Source organism: Amaranthus tricolor, chromosome 15 (assembly GCF_026212465.1).
Source record: "Amaranthus tricolor cultivar Red isolate AtriRed21 chromosome 15, ASM2621246v1, whole genome shotgun sequence".
NCBI lineage: Eukaryota > Viridiplantae > Streptophyta > Magnoliopsida > Caryophyllales > Amaranthaceae > Amaranthus > Amaranthus tricolor.
In genome coordinates this window covers 23,382,888-23,406,309 of record NC_080061.1, presented here as the reverse complement: position 1 = coordinate 23,406,309, position 23,422 = coordinate 23,382,888, and positions in this window count along the sequence as shown.

Sequence of the window (23,422 nt, the reverse complement as noted above, 5' to 3'; positions counted from 1 at the left end):
AATGAAGAATGAACGAGGAATAATGAACAAGGATCAATGATCAATGAAGAATGAAAGATGAAGACTGAACAACGATCAATGATTAATGAAAAATAAACGATGAACAATGAACAAGGATTAATGATCAATGAAAAACGAACGATGAAGAATAAACAAGGTTCAATGATCAATGAAGAATGAACGATGAAGAATGAAAAAGGATCAATGATCAAAGTAGAATTAACGATAAAGAATGAACAAGGATTAATGATCAATGAAGAATAAACGATGAAAAAGGAACAAGGCACAATGATCAATGAGGATTGAATAATGAACAATGAAAAATAAACATGCATCAATGGTGAATAAACAATAAACGATGAACAATGAACAAGGATCAATGATCAATGAAGAATGAACGATGAAGAATGAACACGAATCAATGATCAATGAAGAATGAACGATGAAGAATGATTAAGGATCAATGATCATTGATGAATGAACGATGAAGAATTAAGAAAGATTAATGATCATTGAAGAATGAACGATGAAGAATGAACAAGGATCAATTACAAATGAACAATATACAATGAAGAATGATGAAGGATCAAAGATCAATGAAGAATGAACGATGAAGAATGAACAAGGATCAATGATTAATGAAGAATTAAACCTGAACAATATACGATGAATAACTAACATGGATCAATGATCAATGAAGAATGAACGATGAAGAATGAACACGGATAAATGATCAATAATGAATGCACGATTAAGAATGAACAAGGATCAATGATCATTGAAGAATGAACGATGAAGAATGAACAAGGATCCATGATCAATGAACAATATATGATGAAGAATGAACAAGGATCAATGATCAATGAAGAATGAACATTGAAGAATGAATAAGCATCAATGATTAATGAACAATAAATTATGAATAATGAATATTGAAGAATGAAAAAGGATCAATGGTCAATGAAGAATGAACAAGCATCAATAATCAATGAAGAATGAAGGATAAAGAATGAACAAGGATTAATCATCAAAGAAAAATGAACGATGAAGAATAAACAAGGTTCAATGATCAATGAAGAATGAACGATGAAGAATGAAAAAGGATCAATGATCAAAGAACAATGAACGATGAAGAATGAACAAGGATCAATGATCATTGAAGAATGAACGATGAAGAATGAACAAGGATCCATGATCAGTGAACAATATACAATGAAGAATGAACAAGGATCAATGAAGAATGAAAATTGATGAATGAATAAGCATTAATGATCAATGAACAATAAATTATGAATAATGAATATTGAAGAATGAACAAGGATCAATGGTCAATGAAGAATGTACAAGGATCAATGATCAATGAAGAATGAAGGATGAAGAATGAACAAGAATTAATGATCATTGAAGAATGAACAAGGATCAATGGTCAATGAAGAATGAACAACGATCAATGATCTTTGAAGAATGAACGATGAACAATGAAGAAGGATCAATGATCATTGAAGAATGATTGATGAAGAATGAACAAGGATCAATGATTAATGAACAATATACGATGAAGAATGAACAAGGATAAATGATCAATGAAGAATGAACATTGAAGAATGAATAAGCAACAATGATCAATGAACAATAAATGATGAAAATGAATATTGAAGAATGAAAAAAGATCAATGGTCAATGAAGAATGAACAAGGATAAATGATCAATGAAGAATGAAGGATGAAAAATAAAAAAGGATTAATGATAATTGAAGAATGAGCAAGGAACAATGGTCAATGAAGAATAAACGACGAATAATGAAAAAGGATCAATGATCAATGAAGAATGAACGATGAAGAATGAACAAGCATCAATGATCAATGAAGAATGAACATTGAAGAATGAATAAGCATCAATGGTCAACGAACAATAAACGACGAATAATGAACAAGGATCAATGATCAATGAAGAATGAACGATGAAGAATGAGCAAGGCTCAATGATCAATAAAGAATAAAGGATGAAGAATGAACAAGGATCAATGATCATTGAAGAATGAACAAGGATCAATGGTCAATGAAGAATGAACAAGTATCAATGATCATTGAAGAATGAACGATGAACATTGAAGAAGGATAAATGAGCATTGAAGAATGAACAATGAACAATGAACAAGAATCTATGATGAATGAACAATATACGATGAAGAATAAACAAGGATTAATGATCAATGAGGGAATGAATACTGAACAATGAATAAGCATCAATCGTCAATGAACAATAAACGATGAATAATGAATATTGAAGAATGAACAAGGATCAATCGTCAATGAAGAATGAACAAGGATCAATGATCAATAAAGAATGAAGGATGAAGAATGAAGAAGGATTAATGATCATTGAAGAATGAACAAGGATCAATGGTCAATGAAGAATGAACAAGTATCAATGATCATTGAAGAATGAACGATGAACATTGAAGAAGGATCAATGATCATTGAAGAATAAACAATGAAGAATGAACAAGGATCAATGATGAATGAACAATATACGATGAAGAATGAACAATATACGATGAAGAATGAGGGAATGAATATTGAACAATGAATAAGCATCCATCGTCAATAAACAATAAACGATGAATAATGAATATTGAAGAATGAACAAGGATCAATCGTCAATGATGAATGAACAAGGATCAATGATAAATGAAGAATGAAGAAGGATTAATGATCATTGAAGAATGAACAAGGATCAATGGTCAATGAAGAATGAACAAGGATCAATGATCATTGAAGAATGAACGATGAACAATGAAGAAGGATCAATGATCATTGAAGAATGAATGATGAAGAATGAACAAGGATTAATGGTCAATGACCAATATACGATGAAGAATGAACAAGGATCAATGGTCAATGAAGAATGAACATTGAAGAATGAATAGGCATCAATGGTCAATGAACAATAAACGATGAATATTGAATATTGAAGAATGAACAAGGATCAATGATCAATGAAAAATGAACAAGGGTCAATCATCATTGAAGAATGAACAAGGATTAATCGTCAATGAAGAATGCACAAGGATCAATGATCAATGAATAATGAACGATGAAGAATGAACAAGGATCAATGATCAATGAACAATAAAAGATGAACGATGAACAAGGATCCATGAATAATGAAGAATGAATGATAAAGAATGAACAAGGATCAATGATCAATGAAGAATGAACGATGAAGAAAAACAAGGATCAATGATCAATGAAGAATGAACGAGGAATAATGAACAAGGATCAATGATCAATGAAGAATGAAAGATGAAGAATGAACAAGGATTAATGATCAATGAAGAATAAACGATGAAAAAGGAACAAGGAACAATGATCAATGAAGATTGAATAATGAACAATGAAAAATAAACATGCATCAATGGTGAATGAAAATTAAACGATGAACAATGAACAAGGATCAATGATCAATGAAGAATGAACGATGAAGAATGAACACGAATTAATGATCAATGAAGAGTGAACGATGAAGAATGATTAAGGATCAATGATCATTGATGAATGAACGATGAAGAATTAAGAAAGATCAATGATCATTGAAGAATGAACGATGAAGAATGAACAAGGATCAATTATCAATGAACAATATACAATGAAGAATGAAGAAGGATCAAAGATCAATGAAGAATGAACGATGAAGAATGAACAAGGATCAATGATTAATGAAGAATTAAACCTGAACAATATAGGATGAATAACTAACATGGATCAATGATCAATGAAGAATGAACAATGAAGAATGAACAAGGATAAATGATCAATAATGAATGCACGATGAAGAATGAACAAGGATCAATGATCATTGAAGAATGAACGATGAAGAATGAACAAGGATCCATGATCAATGAACAATATACGATGAAGAATGAACAAGGATCAATAAAGAATGAACATTGAAGAATGAATAAGCATCAATGATCAATGAACAATAAATTATGAATAATGAATATTGAAGAATGATCAAGGATCAATGGTCAATGAAGAATGTACAAGGATCAATGATCAATGAAGAATGAAGGATGAAGAATGAACAAGGATTAATGATCATTGAAGAATGAACAAGGATCAATGGTCAATGAAGAATGAACAACGATCAATGATCTTTGAAGAATGAACGATGAACAATGAAGAAGGGTCAATGATCATTGAAGAATGATTGATGAAGAATGATCAAGGACCAATGATTAATGAACAATATACGATGAAGAATGAACAAGGATAAATGATCAATGAAGAATGAACATTGAAGAATGAATAAGCATCAATGATCAATGAACAATAAATGATGAAAATGAATATTGAAGAATGCACAAAGATCAATGGTCAATGAAGAATGAACAAGCATAAATGATCAATGAAGAATGAAGGATGAAGAATAAAAAAGGATTAATGATCATTGAAGAATGAGCAAGGAACAATAGTCAATGAAGAATAAACGACGAATAATGAACAAGGATCAATGATCAATGAAGAATGAACGATGAAGAATGAACAAGCATCAATGATCAATGAAGAATGAACATTGAATAATGAATAAGCATCAATGGTCAACGAACAATAAACGACGAATAATGAACAAGGATCAATGATCAATGAAGAATGAACGATGAAGAATGAACAAGGCTCAATGATCAATAAAGAATAAAGGATGAAGAATGAACAAGGATCAATGATCATTGAAGAATGAACAAGGATCAATGGTCAATGAAGAATGAACAAGTATCAATGATCATTGAAGAATGAACGATGAACATTGAAGAAGGATAAATGAGCATTGAAGAATGAACAATGAAGAATAAACAAGGATCTATGATGAATGAACAATATACGATGAAGAATAAACAAGGATTAATGATCAATGAGGGAATGAATACTGAACAATGAATAAGCATCAATCGTCAATGAACAATAAACGATGAATAATGAATATTGAAGAATGAACAAGGATCAATCGTCAATGAAGAATGAACAAGGATCAATGATCAATGAAGAATGAAGGATGAAGAATGAAGAAGAATTAATGATCATTGAAGAATGAACAAGAATCAATGGTCAATGAAGAATGAACGATGAACAATGAAGAAGGATCAATGATCATTGAAGAATGAATGATGAAGAATGAACAAGGATTAATGGTCAATGACCAGTATACGATGAAGAATGAACAAGGATCAATGATTAATGAAGAATGAACATTGAAGAATGAATAGGCATCAATGGTCAATGAACAATAAACGATGAATATTGAATATTGAAGAATGAACAAGGATCAATGATCAATGAAAAATGAACAAGGATCAATCATCATTGAAGAATGAACAAGGATTAATGGTCAATGAAGAATGCACAAGGATCAATGATCAATGAATAATGAACGATGAAGAATGAACACGAATTAATGATCAATGAAGAATGAACGATGAAGAATGATTAAGGATCAATGATCATTGATGAATGAACGATGAAGAATTAAGAAAGATCAATGATCATTGAAGAATGAACGATGAAGAATGAACAAGGATCAATTATCAATGAACAATATACAATGAAGTATGAAGAAGGATCAAAGATCAATGAAGAATAAACGATGAACAATGAACAAGGATCAATGATTAATGAAGAATTAAACCTGAACAATATACGATGAATAACTAACATGGATCAATGATCAATGAAGGATGAACGATGAAGAATGAACAAGGATAAATGATCAATAATGAATGCACGATGAAGAATGAACAAGCATCAATGATCATTGAAGAATGAACGATGAGGAATGAACAAGGATCCATGATCAAAGAACAATATACGATGAAGAATGAACAAGGATCAATGATCAATAAATAATGAACGATGAAGAATGAACAAGGATCCATGATCAATGAACAATAAAAGATGAACGATGAAAAAGGATCCATGAATAATGAAGAATGAATAATGAAGAATGAACAAGGATCAATGATCAATGAAGAATGAACGATGAAGAATAAACAAGGATCAATGATCAATAAAGAATGAACGAGGAATAATGAACAAGGATCAATAATCAATGAAGAATGAAAGATGAAGACTGAACAACGATCAATGATCAATGAACAATAAACGATGAACAATTAACAAGGATTAATGATCAATGAAAAATGAACGATGAAGAATAAACAAGGTTCAATGATCAATGAAGAATGAACGATGAAGAATGAAAAACGATCAATGATCAAAGAAGAATGAACGATAAAGAATGAACAAGGATTAATGATCAATGAAGAATAAACGATTAAAAAGGAACAAAGAACAATGATCAATGAAGATTGAATAATGAACAATGAAAAATAAACATGCATCAATGGTGAATGAAAATTAAACGATGAACAATGAACAAGGATCATGGATCAATGAAGAATGAACGATGAAGAATGAACACGAATCAATGATCAATGAAGAATGAACGATGAAGAATGATTAAGGATCAATGATCATTGATAAATGAACGATGAAGAATTAAGAAAGATCAATGATCATTGAAGAATGAACGATGAAGCATGAACAAGGATCAATTATCAATGAACAATATACAATGAAGAATGAAGAAGGATCAATGATCAATGAAGAATGAACGATGAAGAATGAACAAGGATCAATGATTAATGAAGAATTAAAGCTGAACAATAAACGATGAATAACTAACATGGATCAATGATCAATGAAGAATGAACGATGAAGAATGAACAAGGATAAATGATCAATAATGAATGCACGATGAAGAATGAACAAGCATCAATGATCATTGAAGAATGAACGATGAAGAATGAACAAGGATCCATGATCAAAGAACAATATACGATGAAGAATGAACAAGGATCAATGATCAATGAAGAATGAACATTGAAGAATGAATAAGCATCAATGACCAATGAACAATAAATTATGAATAATGAATATTGAAGAAGAACAAGGATCAATGGTAAATGAAGAATGAACAAGGATCAATAATCAATGAAGAATGAAGGATGAAGAATGAACAAGGATTAATCATCAATGAAAAATGAACGATGAAGAATAAACAAGGTTCAATGATCAATGAAGAATGAACGATGAAGAATGAAAAAGGATCAATGATCAAAGAAGAATGAACGATTAAGAATAAACAAGGATTAATGATTTATGAAGAATAAACGATGAAAAAGGAACAAGGAACAATGATCAATGAAGATTGAACAATGAACAATGAAGAATAAACATGTATCAATGGTGAATGAACAATAAACGATTAACAATGAACAAGGATCAATGATCAATGAAGAATGAACTATGAAGAATGAACACGAATCAATGATCAATGAAGAATGAACGATGAAGAATGATTAAGGATCAATGATCATTGATAAATGAACGATGAAGAATTAAGAAAGATCAATGATCATTGAAGAATGAACGATGAAGAATGAACAAGGATCAATTATCAATGAACAATATACAATGAAGAATGAAGAAGGATCAATGATCAATGAAGAATGAACGATGAAGAATGAACAAGGATCAATGATTAATGAAGAATTAAAGCTGAACAATATACGATAAATAACTAACATGGATCAATGATCAATGAAGAATGAACGATGAAGAATGAACAAGGAAAAATGATCAATAATGAATGCACGATGAAGAATGTACAAGGATCAATGATCATTGAAGAATGAACGATGAAGAATGAACAAGGATCCATGATCAATGAACAATATACGATGAAGAATGAACAAGGATCAATGAAGAATGAACATTGAAGAATGAATAAGAATCAATGATCAATGAACAAAAAATTATGAATAATGAATATTGAAGAATGAACAAGGATCAATGATCAATGAAGAATGAACAACGATCAATGATCAATGAAGAATGAAGGATGAAGAATGAACAAGGATTAATGATCATTGAAGAATGAACAAGGATTAATGGTCAATGAAGAATAAACAACGATCAATGATCATTGAAGAATGAACGATGAACAATGAAGAAGGATCAATGATCATTGAAGAATGATTGATGAAGAATGAACAAGGATCAATGATTAATGAACAATATACCATGAATAATGAACAAGGATAAATGATCAATGAAGAATGAACATTGAAGAATGAATAAGCATCAATGATCAATGAACAATAAATGATGAAAATGAATATTGAAGAATGAACAAAGATCAATGGTCAATGAAGAATGAACAAGGATAAATGATCAATGAAGAATGAAGGATGAAGAATAAAAAAGGATTAATGATCATTGAAGAATGAGCAAGGAACAATGGTCAATGAAGAATAAACGACGAATAATGAACAAGGATCAATGATCAATGAAGAATGAACGATAAAGAATGTAAAAGGATATATCATCCATGAAGAATGAACGATAAAGAATGAACAAGGATTAATGATCACTGAAGTTTGAACTATGAAGAATGAACAAGGATCAATGATCCACGAAGAATGAACGATTAAGAATAGACAAGGATCAATGATCAATGAAGAATGAACGATGAAGAATGAAAAAGAATCAATGATCAATGAAGAATAAACGATGAAGAAGGAAAAAGGAACAATGATCAATGAAGAATAAACGATGAAAAAGGAACAAGGAACAATGATCAATGAACAATGAAGAATAAACATGCATCAATGGTCAATGAACAATAAATTATGAACAATGAACAAGGATCATTGATCAATAAAGAATGAACGATGAAGAATGAATACGAATCAATGATCAATGATGAATGAACGATGAAGAATGATTAAGGATCAATGATCATTGATGAATGAACGATGAAGAATTAAGAAAAATAAATGATCATTAAAGAATGAATCATGAAGAATGAACAAGGATCAATTATCAATGACAAATATACGATGAAGAATGAAGAAGGATCAAAGATCAATGAAGAATGAACGATGAAGAATGAAAGAGGATCAATGATTAATGAAGAATTAAAGCTGAACAATATACGACGAATAACTAACATGGATCAATGATCAATGAAGAATGAACAAGGATAAATGATCAATAATGAATGCACGATGAAGAATGAACAAGGATCAATGATCATTGAAGAATGAACGATGATGAATGAACAAGGATCTATGATCAATGAACAATATACGATGAAGAATGAACATGGATCAATGATCAATGAAGAATGAACATTGAAGAATGAATAAGCATCAATGATCAATGAACAATAAATTATGAATAAGGAATATTGAAGAATGAACAGGATCAATGGTCAATGAAAAATGAACAAGGATCAATAATCAATGAATAATGAAGGATGAAGAATGAACAAGGATTAATCATCAATGAAAAATGAACGATGAAGAATAAACAAGGGTCAATGATCAATGAAGAATGAACGATGAAGAATGAAAAAGGATCAATGATCAAAGAAGAATGAACGATAAAGAATGAACAAGGATTAACGATCAATGAAGAATAAACGATGAAAAAGGAACAAGGAACAATGATCAATGAAGATTGAACAATGAACAATGTAGAATAAACATGCATCAATAGTGAATGAACCATAAACGATGAACAATGAACAAGGATCAATGATCAATGAAGAATGAACGATGAAGAATGAACACGAATCAATGATCAATGAAGAATGAACGATGAAGAATGATTAAGGATCAATTATCATTGATGAATGAAAGATGAAGAATTAAGAAAGATCATTGATCATTGAAAAATGAACGATGAAGAATGAACAAGGATCAATTATCAATGAACAAGGATCAATTATCAATGAACAATATACGATGAAGAATGAAGAAGGATCAATGATCAATGAAGAATGAACGATGAAGAATGAACAAGGATCAATGATTAATGAAGAATTAAAGCTGAACAATATACGATGAATAACTGACATGGATCAATGATGAATGAAGAATGAACGATGAAGAATGAACAAGGATAAATGATCAATAATGAATGCACGATGAAGAATGAACAAGGATCAATGATCATTGAAGAATGAACGATGAAGAATGTAAAAGGATATATCATCAATGAAGAATGAACGATAAAGAATGAACAAGGATAAATGATCAATAATAAATGCACGATGAAGAATGAACAAGGATCAATGATCCACGAAGAATGAACGATGAAGAATAGACAAGCATCAATGATCAATGAAGAATGAACGATGAAGAATGAACAAGGATCAATGATCAATGAAGAATAAACGATGAAGAAGGAAAAAGGAACAATGATCAATGAAGAATAAACGATGAAAAAGGAACAAGGAACAATGATCAATGAACAATGAACAATGAAGAATGAACATGCATCAATGGTCAATGAACAAGGATCAATGATCAATGAAGAACGAACAATGAAAAATAAACAAGGTTCAATGATCCATGAAGAATGAACGATGAAGAATGAAAAAGGATCAATGATCAAAGAAGAATGAATGATCAAGAATGAACAAGGATTAACGATCAATGAAGAATAAACGATGAAAAAGGAACAAGGAACAATGATCAATGAAGATTGAACAATGAACAATGAAGAATAAACATGCATCAATGGTGAATGAACAATAAACGATGAACAATGAACAAGGATCAATGATCAATGAAGAATGAACGATGAAGAATGAACACGAATCAATGATCAATGAAGAATGAACGATGAAGAATGATTAAGGATCAATGATCATTGATGAATGAACGATAAAGAATTAAGAAAGATCAATGATCATTGAAGAATAAACGATGAAGAATGAACAAGGATCAATTATCAATGAACAATATACGATGAAGAATGAAGAAGGATCAATGATCAATGAAGAATGAACGATGAAGAATGAACAAGGATCAATGATTAATGAAGAATTAAAGCTGAACAATATACGATGAATAACTAACATGGATCAATGATGAATGAAGAATGAACGATGAATAATGAACAAGGATAAATGATCAATAATGAATGCACGATGAAGAATGAACAAGAATCAATGATCATTGAAGAATGAACGATGAAGAATGAACAAGGATCCATGATCAATGAACAATATACGATGAAGAATGAACAAGGATCAATGAAGAATGAACATTGAAGAATGAATAAGCATCAATGATCAATGAACAATAAATTATGAATAATGAATATTGAAGAACGAACAAGGATCAATGGTCCATGAAGAATGAACAAGGATCAATGATCAATGAAGAATGAAGGATGAAGAATGAACAAGGATTAATGATCATTGAAGAATGAACAAGGATCAATGATCAATGAAGAATGAACAACGATCAATGATCATTGAAGAATGAACGATGAACAATGAAGAAGGATCAATGATCATTGAAGAATGATTGATGAAGAATGAACAAGGATCAATGATTAATGAACAATATACGATGAAGAATGAACAAGGATAAATGATCAATGAAGAATCAACATTGAAGAATGAATAAGCATCAATGATCAATGAACAATAAATGATGAAAATGAATATTGAAGACTCAACAAAGATCAATGGTCAATGAAGAATGAACAAGGATAAATGATCAATGAAGAATGAAGGATGAAGAATAAACAAGGATTAATCATCATTGAAGAATGAGTAAGGAACAATGGTCAATGAAGAATAAACGACAAATAATGAACAAGGATCAATGATCAATGAAGAATGAACGATGAAGAATGTAAATGGATATATCATCAATGAATAATGAACGATAAAGAATGAACAAGGATTAATGATCACTGAAGTTTGAACTATGAAAATGGAACAAGGATCAATGATCCACGAAGAATGAACGATGAAGAATAGACAAGGATCAATGATCAATGAAGAATGAACGATGAAGAATGAACAAGGATCAATGATCAATGAAGAATAAACGATGAAGAAGGAAAAAGGAACAATGATCAATGAAGAATATACTATGAAAAAGGAACAAGGAACAATGATCAATGAACAATGAACAATGAACAATGAAGAATAAACATGCATCAATGGTCAATGAACAATAAATTATGAACAATGAACAAGGATCAATGATCAATGAAGAATGAACGATGAAGAATGAATACGAATCAATGATCAATGATGAATGAACGATGAAGAATGATTAAGCATCAATGATCATTGATGAATGAACGATGAAAAATTAAGAAACCTCTATGATCATTAAAGAATGAACGATGAAGAATGAACAAGTTTTAATAATCAATGAACAATATACGATGAAGAATGAAGAAGGATCAATGATCAATGATCAATGAAGAATGAACAAGGATCAATGATCAATGAAGAATGAACGATGAAGAATGAACAAGGATCAATAATCATTTAAGAATGAACGATGAAGAATGAACAAGGATCCATGATTAATGAACAATATACGTTGAAGAATGAACAAGCATCAATGATCAATGAAGAATGAACATTGAAGAATAAATAAGAATCAATGGTCAATGAACAATAAACGACGAATAATGAACAAGGATCAATGATCAATGAAGAATGAACGACGAAGAATGAACAAGGCTCAATGATTAATAAAGAATAAAGGATGAAGAATGAACAAGGATCAATGATCATTGAAGAATGAACAAGGATCAATGGTCAAGGAAGAATGAACAAGTATCAATTATCATTGAAGAATGAACGATGAACGATGAACATTGAAAAAGGATAAATGATCATTGAAGAATGAACAATGAAGAATGAACAAGGATCAATGATGAATGAACAATATACGATGAAGAATAAACAAGGATTAATGATCAATGAGGGAATGAATACTGAACAATTAATAAGCATCAATCGTCAATGACCAATAAACGATGAATAATGAATATTGAAGAATGAACAAGGATCAATCGTCAATGAAGAATGAACAAGGATCAATAATCAAGGAAGAATGAAGGATGAAGAATGAAGAAGGATTAATGATCATTGAAGAATGAACAAGCATCAATGGTCAATGAAGAATAAACAAGGATCAATGATCATTGAAGAATGAACGATGAACAATGAAGAAGGATCAATGATCATTGAAGAATGAATGACGAAGAATGAACAAGGATTAATGGTCAATGACCAATATACGATGAAGAATGAACAAGGATCAATGATCAATGAAGAATGAACATTGAAGAATGAATAGGCATCAATGGTCAATGAACAATAAACGATGAATATTGAATATTGAAGAATGAACAAGGATCAATGATCAATGAAAAAGGAACAAGGATCAATCATCATTGAAGAATGAACAAGGATTAATGGACAATGAAGAATGCACAAGGATTAATGATCAATGAATAATGAACAATGAAGAATGAACAAGGATCCATGATCAATGAACAATAAAAGATGAACGATGAACAAGGATCCATGAATAATGAAGAATGAATGATTAAGAATGAACAAGGATCAATGATCAATGAAGAATGAACGATGAAGAATAAACAAGGAACAATGACGAATGAAGAATGAACGAGGAATAATGAACAAGGATCAATGATCAATGAAGAATGAAAGATGAAGACTGAACAACGATCAATTATCAATGAACAATAAACGATGAACAATGAACAAGGATTAATGATCAATGAAAAATGAACGATGAAGAATAAACAAGGTTCAATGATCAATGAAGAATGAACGATGAAGATTGAAAAAGGATCAATGATCAAAGAAGAATTAACGATGAAGAATGAACAAGGATTAATGATCAATGAAGAATAAACGATGAAAAAGGAACAAGGAACAATGATCAATGAAGATTGAATAATGAACAATGAAGAATAAACATGCATCAATGGTGAATGAACAATAAACGATGAACAATGAACAAGGATCAATGATCAATGAAGAATGAACGATGAAGAATGAACTTGAATCAATGATCAATGAAGAATGAACGATGAAGAATGATTAAAGATCAATGATCAATTATGAATGAACGATGAAGAATTAAGAAAGATCAATGATCATTGAAGAATGAACAAGGATCAATTATCAATGAAATATGTACAATGAAGAATGAAGAAGGATCAAAGATCAATGAAGAATGAACGATGAAGAATGAACAAGGATCAATGATTAATGAAGAATTAAAGCTGAACTATATACGATGAATAACTAACATGGATCAATGATCATTGAAGAATGAACGATGAAGAATGAACAAGGATAAATGATCAATAATGAATGCACAATGAAGAATAAACAAGGATCAATGATCATTGAACAATGAACGATGAAGAATGAACAAGGATCCATGATCAATGAACAATATACGATGAAGAATGAACAAGGATCAATGATCAATGAAGAATGAACATTGAAGAATGAATAAGCATCAATCATCAATGAACAATAAATTATGAATAATGAATATTGAAGAATGAACAAGGATCAATGGTCAATGAAGAATGAACAAGGATCAATAATCAATGAAGAATGAAGAATGAAGAAGGAACAAGGATTAATGATCAATGAAAAATGAACGATGAAGAATAAACAAGGTTCAATGATCAATGAAGAATGAACGATGAAGAATGAAAAAGGATCAATGATCAAAGAAGAATGAACGATGAAGAATGAACAAGGATTAATGATCAATGAAGAATAAACGATGAAAAAGGAACAAGCAACAATGATCAATGAAGATTGAACAATGGACAATGAAGAATAAACATGCATCAATGATAAATGAACAATAAACGATGAACAATGAACAAGGATCAATGATCAATGAAGAATGAACGATGAAGAATGAACACGAATCAATGATCAATGAAGAATGAACGATGAAGAATGATTAAGGATCAATGATCATTGATGAATGAACGTTGAATAATTAAGAAAGATCAATGATCATTGAAGAATGAACGATGAAGAATGAACAAGGATCAATTATCAATGAAAATTTTACGATAAAGAATGAAGAAGGATCAATGATCAATGCAGAATGAACGATGAAGAATGAACAAGGATCAATGATTAATGAAGAATTAAAGCTGAACAATATACGATGAATAACTTACATGGATCAATGATCAATGAAGAATGAACAAGGATAAATGATCAATAATGAATTCACGATGAAGAATGAACAAGGATCAATGATCATTGAAGAATGAACGATGAAGAATGAACAAGGATCCATGATCAATGAACAATATACGATGAAGAATGAACAAGCATCAATGAAGAATGAACTTTGAAGAATGAATAAGCATCAATGATCAATGAACAATAAATTATGATTAATGAATGATGAAGAATGAACAAGGATCAATGGTCAATGAAGAATGAACAAGGATCAATGATCAATGAAGAATGAAGGATGAAGAATGAACAAGGATTAATGATCATTGAAGAATGAACAAGGATCAATGGTCAATGAAGAATGAACAAGGATCAATGATCATTGAAGAATTAACGATGAACAATGAAGAAGGATCAATGATCATTAAAGAATGAATGATAAAGAATGAACAAGGATCAATGGTCAATGCCCAATATACGATGAAGAATGAACGAGGATCAATGATCAATGAAGAATGAACATTGAAGAATGAACAAGGATCAATGATCAATGAAGAATGAAAAATAAAGAATGAACAAGGATCAATCATCATTTAAGAATGAACAAGGATTAATGGTCAATGAAGAATGCACAAGGATCAATGATCAATGAATAATGAACGATGAAGAATGAACAAGGATCAATGATCAATGATCAATAAAAGATGAACGATGAACAAGGATCCATGAATAATAAAGAATGAACGATGAAGAATGAACAAGGATCAATGATCATTGAAGAATGAACGATGAAGAATGAACAAGGATCAATGTTCAATGAAGAATGAACGAGGAATAAAGAACAAGGATCAATGATCAATGAAGACTGAACAACGATCAATGATCAATGAACAATAAACGATGAACAATGAACAAGGATTAATGATCAATGAAAAATGAACGATGAAGAATGAACAACGTTCAATGATCAATGAAGAATGAACGATGAAGAATGAAAAAGGATCAATGATCAAAGAAGAATGAACGATGAAGAATGAACAAGTATTAATGATCAATGAAGAATAAACGATGAAAAAGGAACAAGGAACAATGATCAATGAAGAATGAACAATGAAAAATGAAGATTAAACATGCATCAATGGTAAATGAACAATAAACGATGAACAATGAAAATGGATCAATGATCAATGAAGAATGAACAATGAAGAATGAACACGAATCAATGATCAATGAAGAATGAACGATGAAGAATGATTGAGGATCAATAATCATTGATGAATGAACGATGAAGAATGAAGAAAGATCAATGATCATTGAAGAATGAACGATGAAGAATGAAAAAGGATCAATTATCAATGAACAATATACGATGAAGAATGAAGAAGGATCAATGATCAATGAAGAATGAACGATGAAGAATGAACAAGGATCAATGATCAATGAAGAATGAAAGTTGAACAATATACGATGAATAACTAACAAATATCAATAATCAATGAAGAATGAACGATGAAGAATGAACAAGGATAAATGATTAATAAAGAATGCACGATGAAGAATGAACAAGGATCAATGATCATTGAAGAATGAACGATGAAGAATGAACAAGGATCAATGGTCATTGAAGAATGAACAAGGATCAATTATCATTGAAGAATGAACGATGAAGAATCCACAAGGATCAATGATCAATGAACAATATACGATGAAGAATGATCAAGTATCAATGATCAATGAAGAATGAACATTGAAGAATAAATAAGCATCAATGGTCAATGAACAATAAATGACGAATAATGAACAAGGATCAATGATAAATGAAGAATGAACGATGAAGAATGAACAAGGATCAATGATCATTGAAGAATGAAGGGTGAAGAAAGAAGCAGGATCAATGATCATTGAAGAAATAATGATGAAGAATGAACAAGGATCAATGATCAATGACCAATATAAGATGAAGATGAATAGGCATCCACGATCAATGAACAATAAACAATGCATTTTGAATATTGAAGAATGAACAAGGATTTATAGTCAATGAAGAATGAACAAGGATATATGATCAATGAACAACAAAAGATGAAGATTGAACAAGGATCAATGATCATTGAAGAATAAACAAGGATCAATGATCAATGAAGAAGGAACAAGGATCAATGATCATTGAAGAATGAATGATGAACAATGAAGAAGGATCAATGATCAATGAAGAATGAACGTTGAAGAATGAAGAAGGATCAATGATCAATGAACTATATACGATGAAGAATGAACAAGGATCAATGATCAATGAAGAATGAACATTGAAGAATGAATAAGCATCAATGGTCAATGAACAACAAACAATGAATAATGGATATTAAAGAAGGAACAAGGATCAATGGTCAATGAAAAATGAACAAAGATCAATAATCAATGAAGAATGAACCATGAAGAATGAACAATGATTAATGATCAACGAAGTATGAACGATGAAGAATGAACAACGATCAATGATCAATTAAGAATGAACGATGAAGAATGAGCAAGGATCAATGATCAATGAACAATATACGATGAAAAATGAACAAGGATTAATGATCAATGAAGAATGAACATTGAACAATGAATAAGCATCAATGGTCAATGAACAATAAACGTTTAACAATGAACAAGTATCAATGATCAAAGAGGAATGAACAAGGATCAATGATCACTAAAGAATGAACGATGATGAATGAATAAGGATCAGTGATCAATGAACAATAAACGATGAACAATGAACAAGGTTTAATGATCAACGAACAATGAACGATGAAAATTGAACACGGATCAATGATCAATGAAGAATAAATGATGAATAATGAACAAGGATCAATCATCATTGATGAATAAGAAAGGATCAATGGTCAATGAAGAATGAACAAGGAGCAATGATCAATGAACAATGAACGATGATTAAATGAACAACGATAAATGATCATTGATGAATGAACGACGAAGAATGATCAAGGATCAATGATCAATAAACAATGAACGATGAAGAATGAACAAGGATCAATGATAAAAGAATAATAAACGATGAACAATGAACAAGGATTATTGATCAATGAAGAATGAACGATGAAGTATGAACAAGGATCAATGATCAATGAAGAATGAAAAATAAAGAATGCACAAGGATCAATCATCATTGAAGAATGAACAAGGATCAATGGTCAATAAAGAATGAACAAGGATCAATGATTAATGAAGAATGAACGATGAAGAATTAAAAAGGATCAATGATCAATGAAGAATGAACGATGAAGAATGAACAAGGATCAATGATCAATGAACAATTTACGATTAAGAATGAACAAGGATCAATGATCAATTAAGAATAAACAATAAATAATGAATAAGAATTGATGGTCAATGAATAAAAAACGAAGAACAATGAACAAGGATCAATGATCAATGATCAATGAAGAATGACCGATGAAGAATGACTAAGGATCAATAATCATTGATGAATGAACGATGAAGAATGAAGAAAGATCAATGATCATTGAATAATGAACGATGAAGAAATAAAAAGGATCAATTATCAATGAACAATATACGATGAAGAATGAAGAAAGATCAATGATCAATGAAGAATGAACTATGAAGAAAGAACAAGGATCAATGATCAGAGAACAAGGAAAGTTAAACAATATACGATGAATAACTAACAAAGATCAATAATCAATGAAGAATGAAGGATGAAGAATGAACAAGGATAAATGATCAATAAAGAATGCACGATGAAGAATGAACAAGGATCAATGATCATTGAAGAATGAACGATGAAGAATGAACAAGGATCAATGGTCATTGAAGAATGAACAAGGATCAATTATCATTAAAGAATGAACGATGAAGAATCCACAAGGATCAATGATCAATGAACAATATACGATGAAGAATGAACAAGTATCAATGATCAATGAAGAACGAACATTGAAGAATAAATAAGCATCAATGGTCAATGAACAATAAATGACAAATAATAAACAAGAATCAATGATCAATGAAGAATGAACGATGAAGAATGAAAAAGGATCAATGATCAATGAAGAATGAAGGGGGAAGAATGAAGAAGGATCAATGATCATTGAAGAATGAATGATCAAGAATGAACAAGGATCAATGATCAATGACCAATATACGATGAAGAATGAACAAGGATCAAAGATCAATGAAGAATGAACATTGAAGAATGAATAGGCATCAATAGTCAATGAACAATAAACAAAGAATTTTGAATATTGAAGAATGAACAAGGATTAATAGTCAATGAAGAATGAACAAGGATATATGATCAATGAACCACGAAAGATTAAGATTGAACAAGGATCAATGATCATTGAAGAATAAACAAGGATCGATGATCATTGAAGAATGAATGATGAACAATAAAGAAGGATCAATGATCATTGAAGAATGAACGATGAAGAATGAAGAAGGATCAATGATCAATGAACTATATACGATGAAGAATGAACAAGGATCAATGATCAATGACGAATGAACATTGAAGAATGAATAAGCATAAATGGTCAATGAACAACAAACGATGAATAATGGATATTAAAGAACGAACAAGGATCAATGGTCAATGAAAAATGAACAAGGATCAATGATCAATGAAGAATGAACCATGAAGAATGAACAAGGATTAATGATCAATGAAGTATGAACGAAGAAGAATGAACAACGATCAATGATCAATGAAGAATGAACGATGAAGAATGAGCAAGGATCAATGATCAATGAACAATATACGATGAAAAATGAACAAGGATCAATGATCAATGAAGACAATAAACGTTTAACAATGAACAAGTATCAATGATGAAAGAAGAATGAACAAGGATCAATGATCACTAAAGAATGAACGATGATTAATGAATAAGGATCAGTGATCAATGAACAATAAACGATGAACAATGAACAAGGTTTAATGATCAACGAACAACGAACGATGAAAATTGAACACGGATCAATGATCAATGAAGAATAAACGATGAATAATGAACAAGGACCAATCATCATTGATGAATAAGAAAGGATCAATGGTCAATGAAGAATGAACAAGGAGCAATGATCAATGAACAATGAACGATGAATAAATGAACAACGATAAATGATCATTGATGAATGAACGACGAAGAATGATCAAGGATCAATGATCAATAAACAATGAACGATGAAGAATGAACAAGGATCAATGATCAAAGAATAATAAACGATGAACAATGAACAAGGATTATTGATCAATGAAGAATGAACGATGAAGTATGAACAAGGATCAATGATCAATGAAGAATGAACAATAAAGAATGAACAAGGATCAATCATCATTGAAGAATGAACAAGGATCAATGGTCAATAAAGAATGAACAAGGATCAATGATTAATGAAGAATGAACGATGAAGAATTAAAAAAGATCAATGATCAATGAAGAATGAACGATGAAGAATGAACAAGGATCAATGATCAATGAACAATTTACGATTAAGAATGAACAAGGATCAATGATCAATTAAGAATAAACAATAAATAATGAATAAGAATTGATGGTCAATGACTAAAAAACGAAGAACAATGAACAAGGATCAATGATCAATGATCAATGAAGAATGACCGATGAAGAATGACTAAGGATCAATAATCATTGATGAATGAACGATGAAGAATGAAGAAACATCAATGATCATTGAATAATGAACGATGAAGAATTAAAAAGGATCAATTATCAATGAACAATATACGATGAAGAATGAAGAAGGATCAATGATCAATGAAGAATGAACTATGAAGAAAGAACAAGGATCAATGATCAGAGAACAAGGAAAGTTAAACAATATACGATGAATAACTAACAAAGATCAATAATCAATGAAGAATGAAGGATGAAGAATGAACAAGAATAAATGATCAATAAAGAATGCACGATGAAGAATGAACAAGGATCAATGATCATTGAAGAATGAACGATGAAGAATGAACAAGGATCAATGGTCATTGAAGAATGAACAAAGATCAATTATCATTAAAGAATGAACGATGAAGAATCCACAAGGATCAATGATCAATGAACAATATACGATGAAGAATGAACGAGGATCAATGATCAATGAAGAATGAACATTGAAGAATGAACAAGGATCAATGATCAATAAAGAATGAAAAATAAAGAATGAACAAGGATCAATCATCATTTAAGAATGAACAAGGATTAATGGTCAATGAAGAATGCACAAGGATCAATGATCAATGAATAATGAACGATGAAGAATGAACAAGGATCAATGATCAATGATCAATAAAAGATGAACGATGAACAAGGATCCATGAATAATAAAGAATGAACGATGAAGAATGAACAAGGATCAATGATCATTGAAGAATGAACGATGAAGAATGAACAAGGATCAATGATCAATGAAGAATGAACGAGGAATAAAGAACAAGGATCAATGATCAATGAAGACTGAACAACGATCAATGATCAATGAACAATAAACGATGAACAATGAACAAGGATTAATGATCAATGAAAAATGAACGATGAAGAATGAACAACGTTCAATGATCAATGAAGAATGAACTATGAAGAATGAAAAAGGATCAATGATCAAAGAAGAATGAACGATGAAGAATGAACAAGTATTAATGATCAATGAAGAATAAACGATGAAAAAGGAACAAGGAACAATGATCAATGAAGAATGAACAATGAAAAATGAAGATTAAACATGCATCAATGGTAAATGAACAATAAACGATGAACAATGAAAAAGGATCAATGATCAACGAAGAATGAACAATGAAGAATGAACACGAATCAATGATCAATGAAGAATGAACGATGAAGAATGATTGAGGATCAATAATCATTGATGAATGAACGATGAAGAATGAAGAAAGATCAATGATCATTGAAGAATGAACGATGAAGAATGAAAAAGGATCAATTATCAATGAACAATATACGATGAAGAATGAAGAAGGATCAATGATCAATGAAGAATGAACGATGAAGAATGAACAAGGATCAATGATCAATGAAGAATGAAAGTTGAACAATATACAATGAATAACTAACAAATATCAATAATCAATGAAGAATGAACGATGAAGAATGAACAAGGATAAATGATTAATAAAGAATGCACGATGAAGAATGAACAAGGATCAATGATCATTGAAGAATGAACGATGAAGAATGAACAAGGATCAATGGTCATTGAAGAATGAACAAGGATCAATTATCATTGAAGAAAGAACGATGAAGAATCCACAAGGATCAATGATCAATGAACAATATACGATGAAGAATGATCAAGTATCAATGATCAATGAAGAATGAACATTGAAGAATAAATAAGCATCAATGGTCAATAAACAATAAATGACGAATAATGAACAAGGATCAATGATAAATGAAGAATGAACGATGAAGAATGAACAAGGATCAATGATCATTGAAGAATGAAGGGTGAAGAAAGAAGCAGGATCAATGATCATTAAAGAAATAATGATGAAGAATGAACAAGGATCAATGATCAATGACCAATATAAGATGAAGATGAATAGGCATCCACGATCAATGAACAATAAACAATGAATTTTCAATATTGAAGAATGAACAAGGATTTATAGTCAATGAAGAATGAACAAGGATATATGATCAATGAACAACGAAAGATGAAGATTGAACAAGGATCAATGATCATTGAAGAATAAACAAGGATCAATGATCAATGAAGAAGGAACAAGGATCAATGATCATTGAAGAATGAATGATGAACAATGAAGAAGGATCAATGATCATTGAAGAATGACTGTTGAAGAATGAAGAAGGATCAATGATCAATGAACTATATACGATGAAGAATGAACAAGGATCAATGATCAATGAAGAATGAACATTGAAGAATGAATAAGCATCAATGGTCAATGAACAACAAACAATGAATAATGGATATTAAAGAAGGAACAAGGATCAATGGTCAATGAAAAATGAACAAAGATCAATAATCAATGAAGAATGAACCATGAAGAATGAACAATGATTAATGATCAACGAAGTATGAACGATGAAGAATGAACAACGATCAATGATCAATTAAGAATGAACGATGAAGAATGAGCAAGGATCAATGATCAATGAACAATATACGATGAAAAATGAACAAGGATTAATGATCAATGAAGAATGAACATTGAACAATGAATAAGCATCAATGGTCAATGAACAATAAACGTTTAACA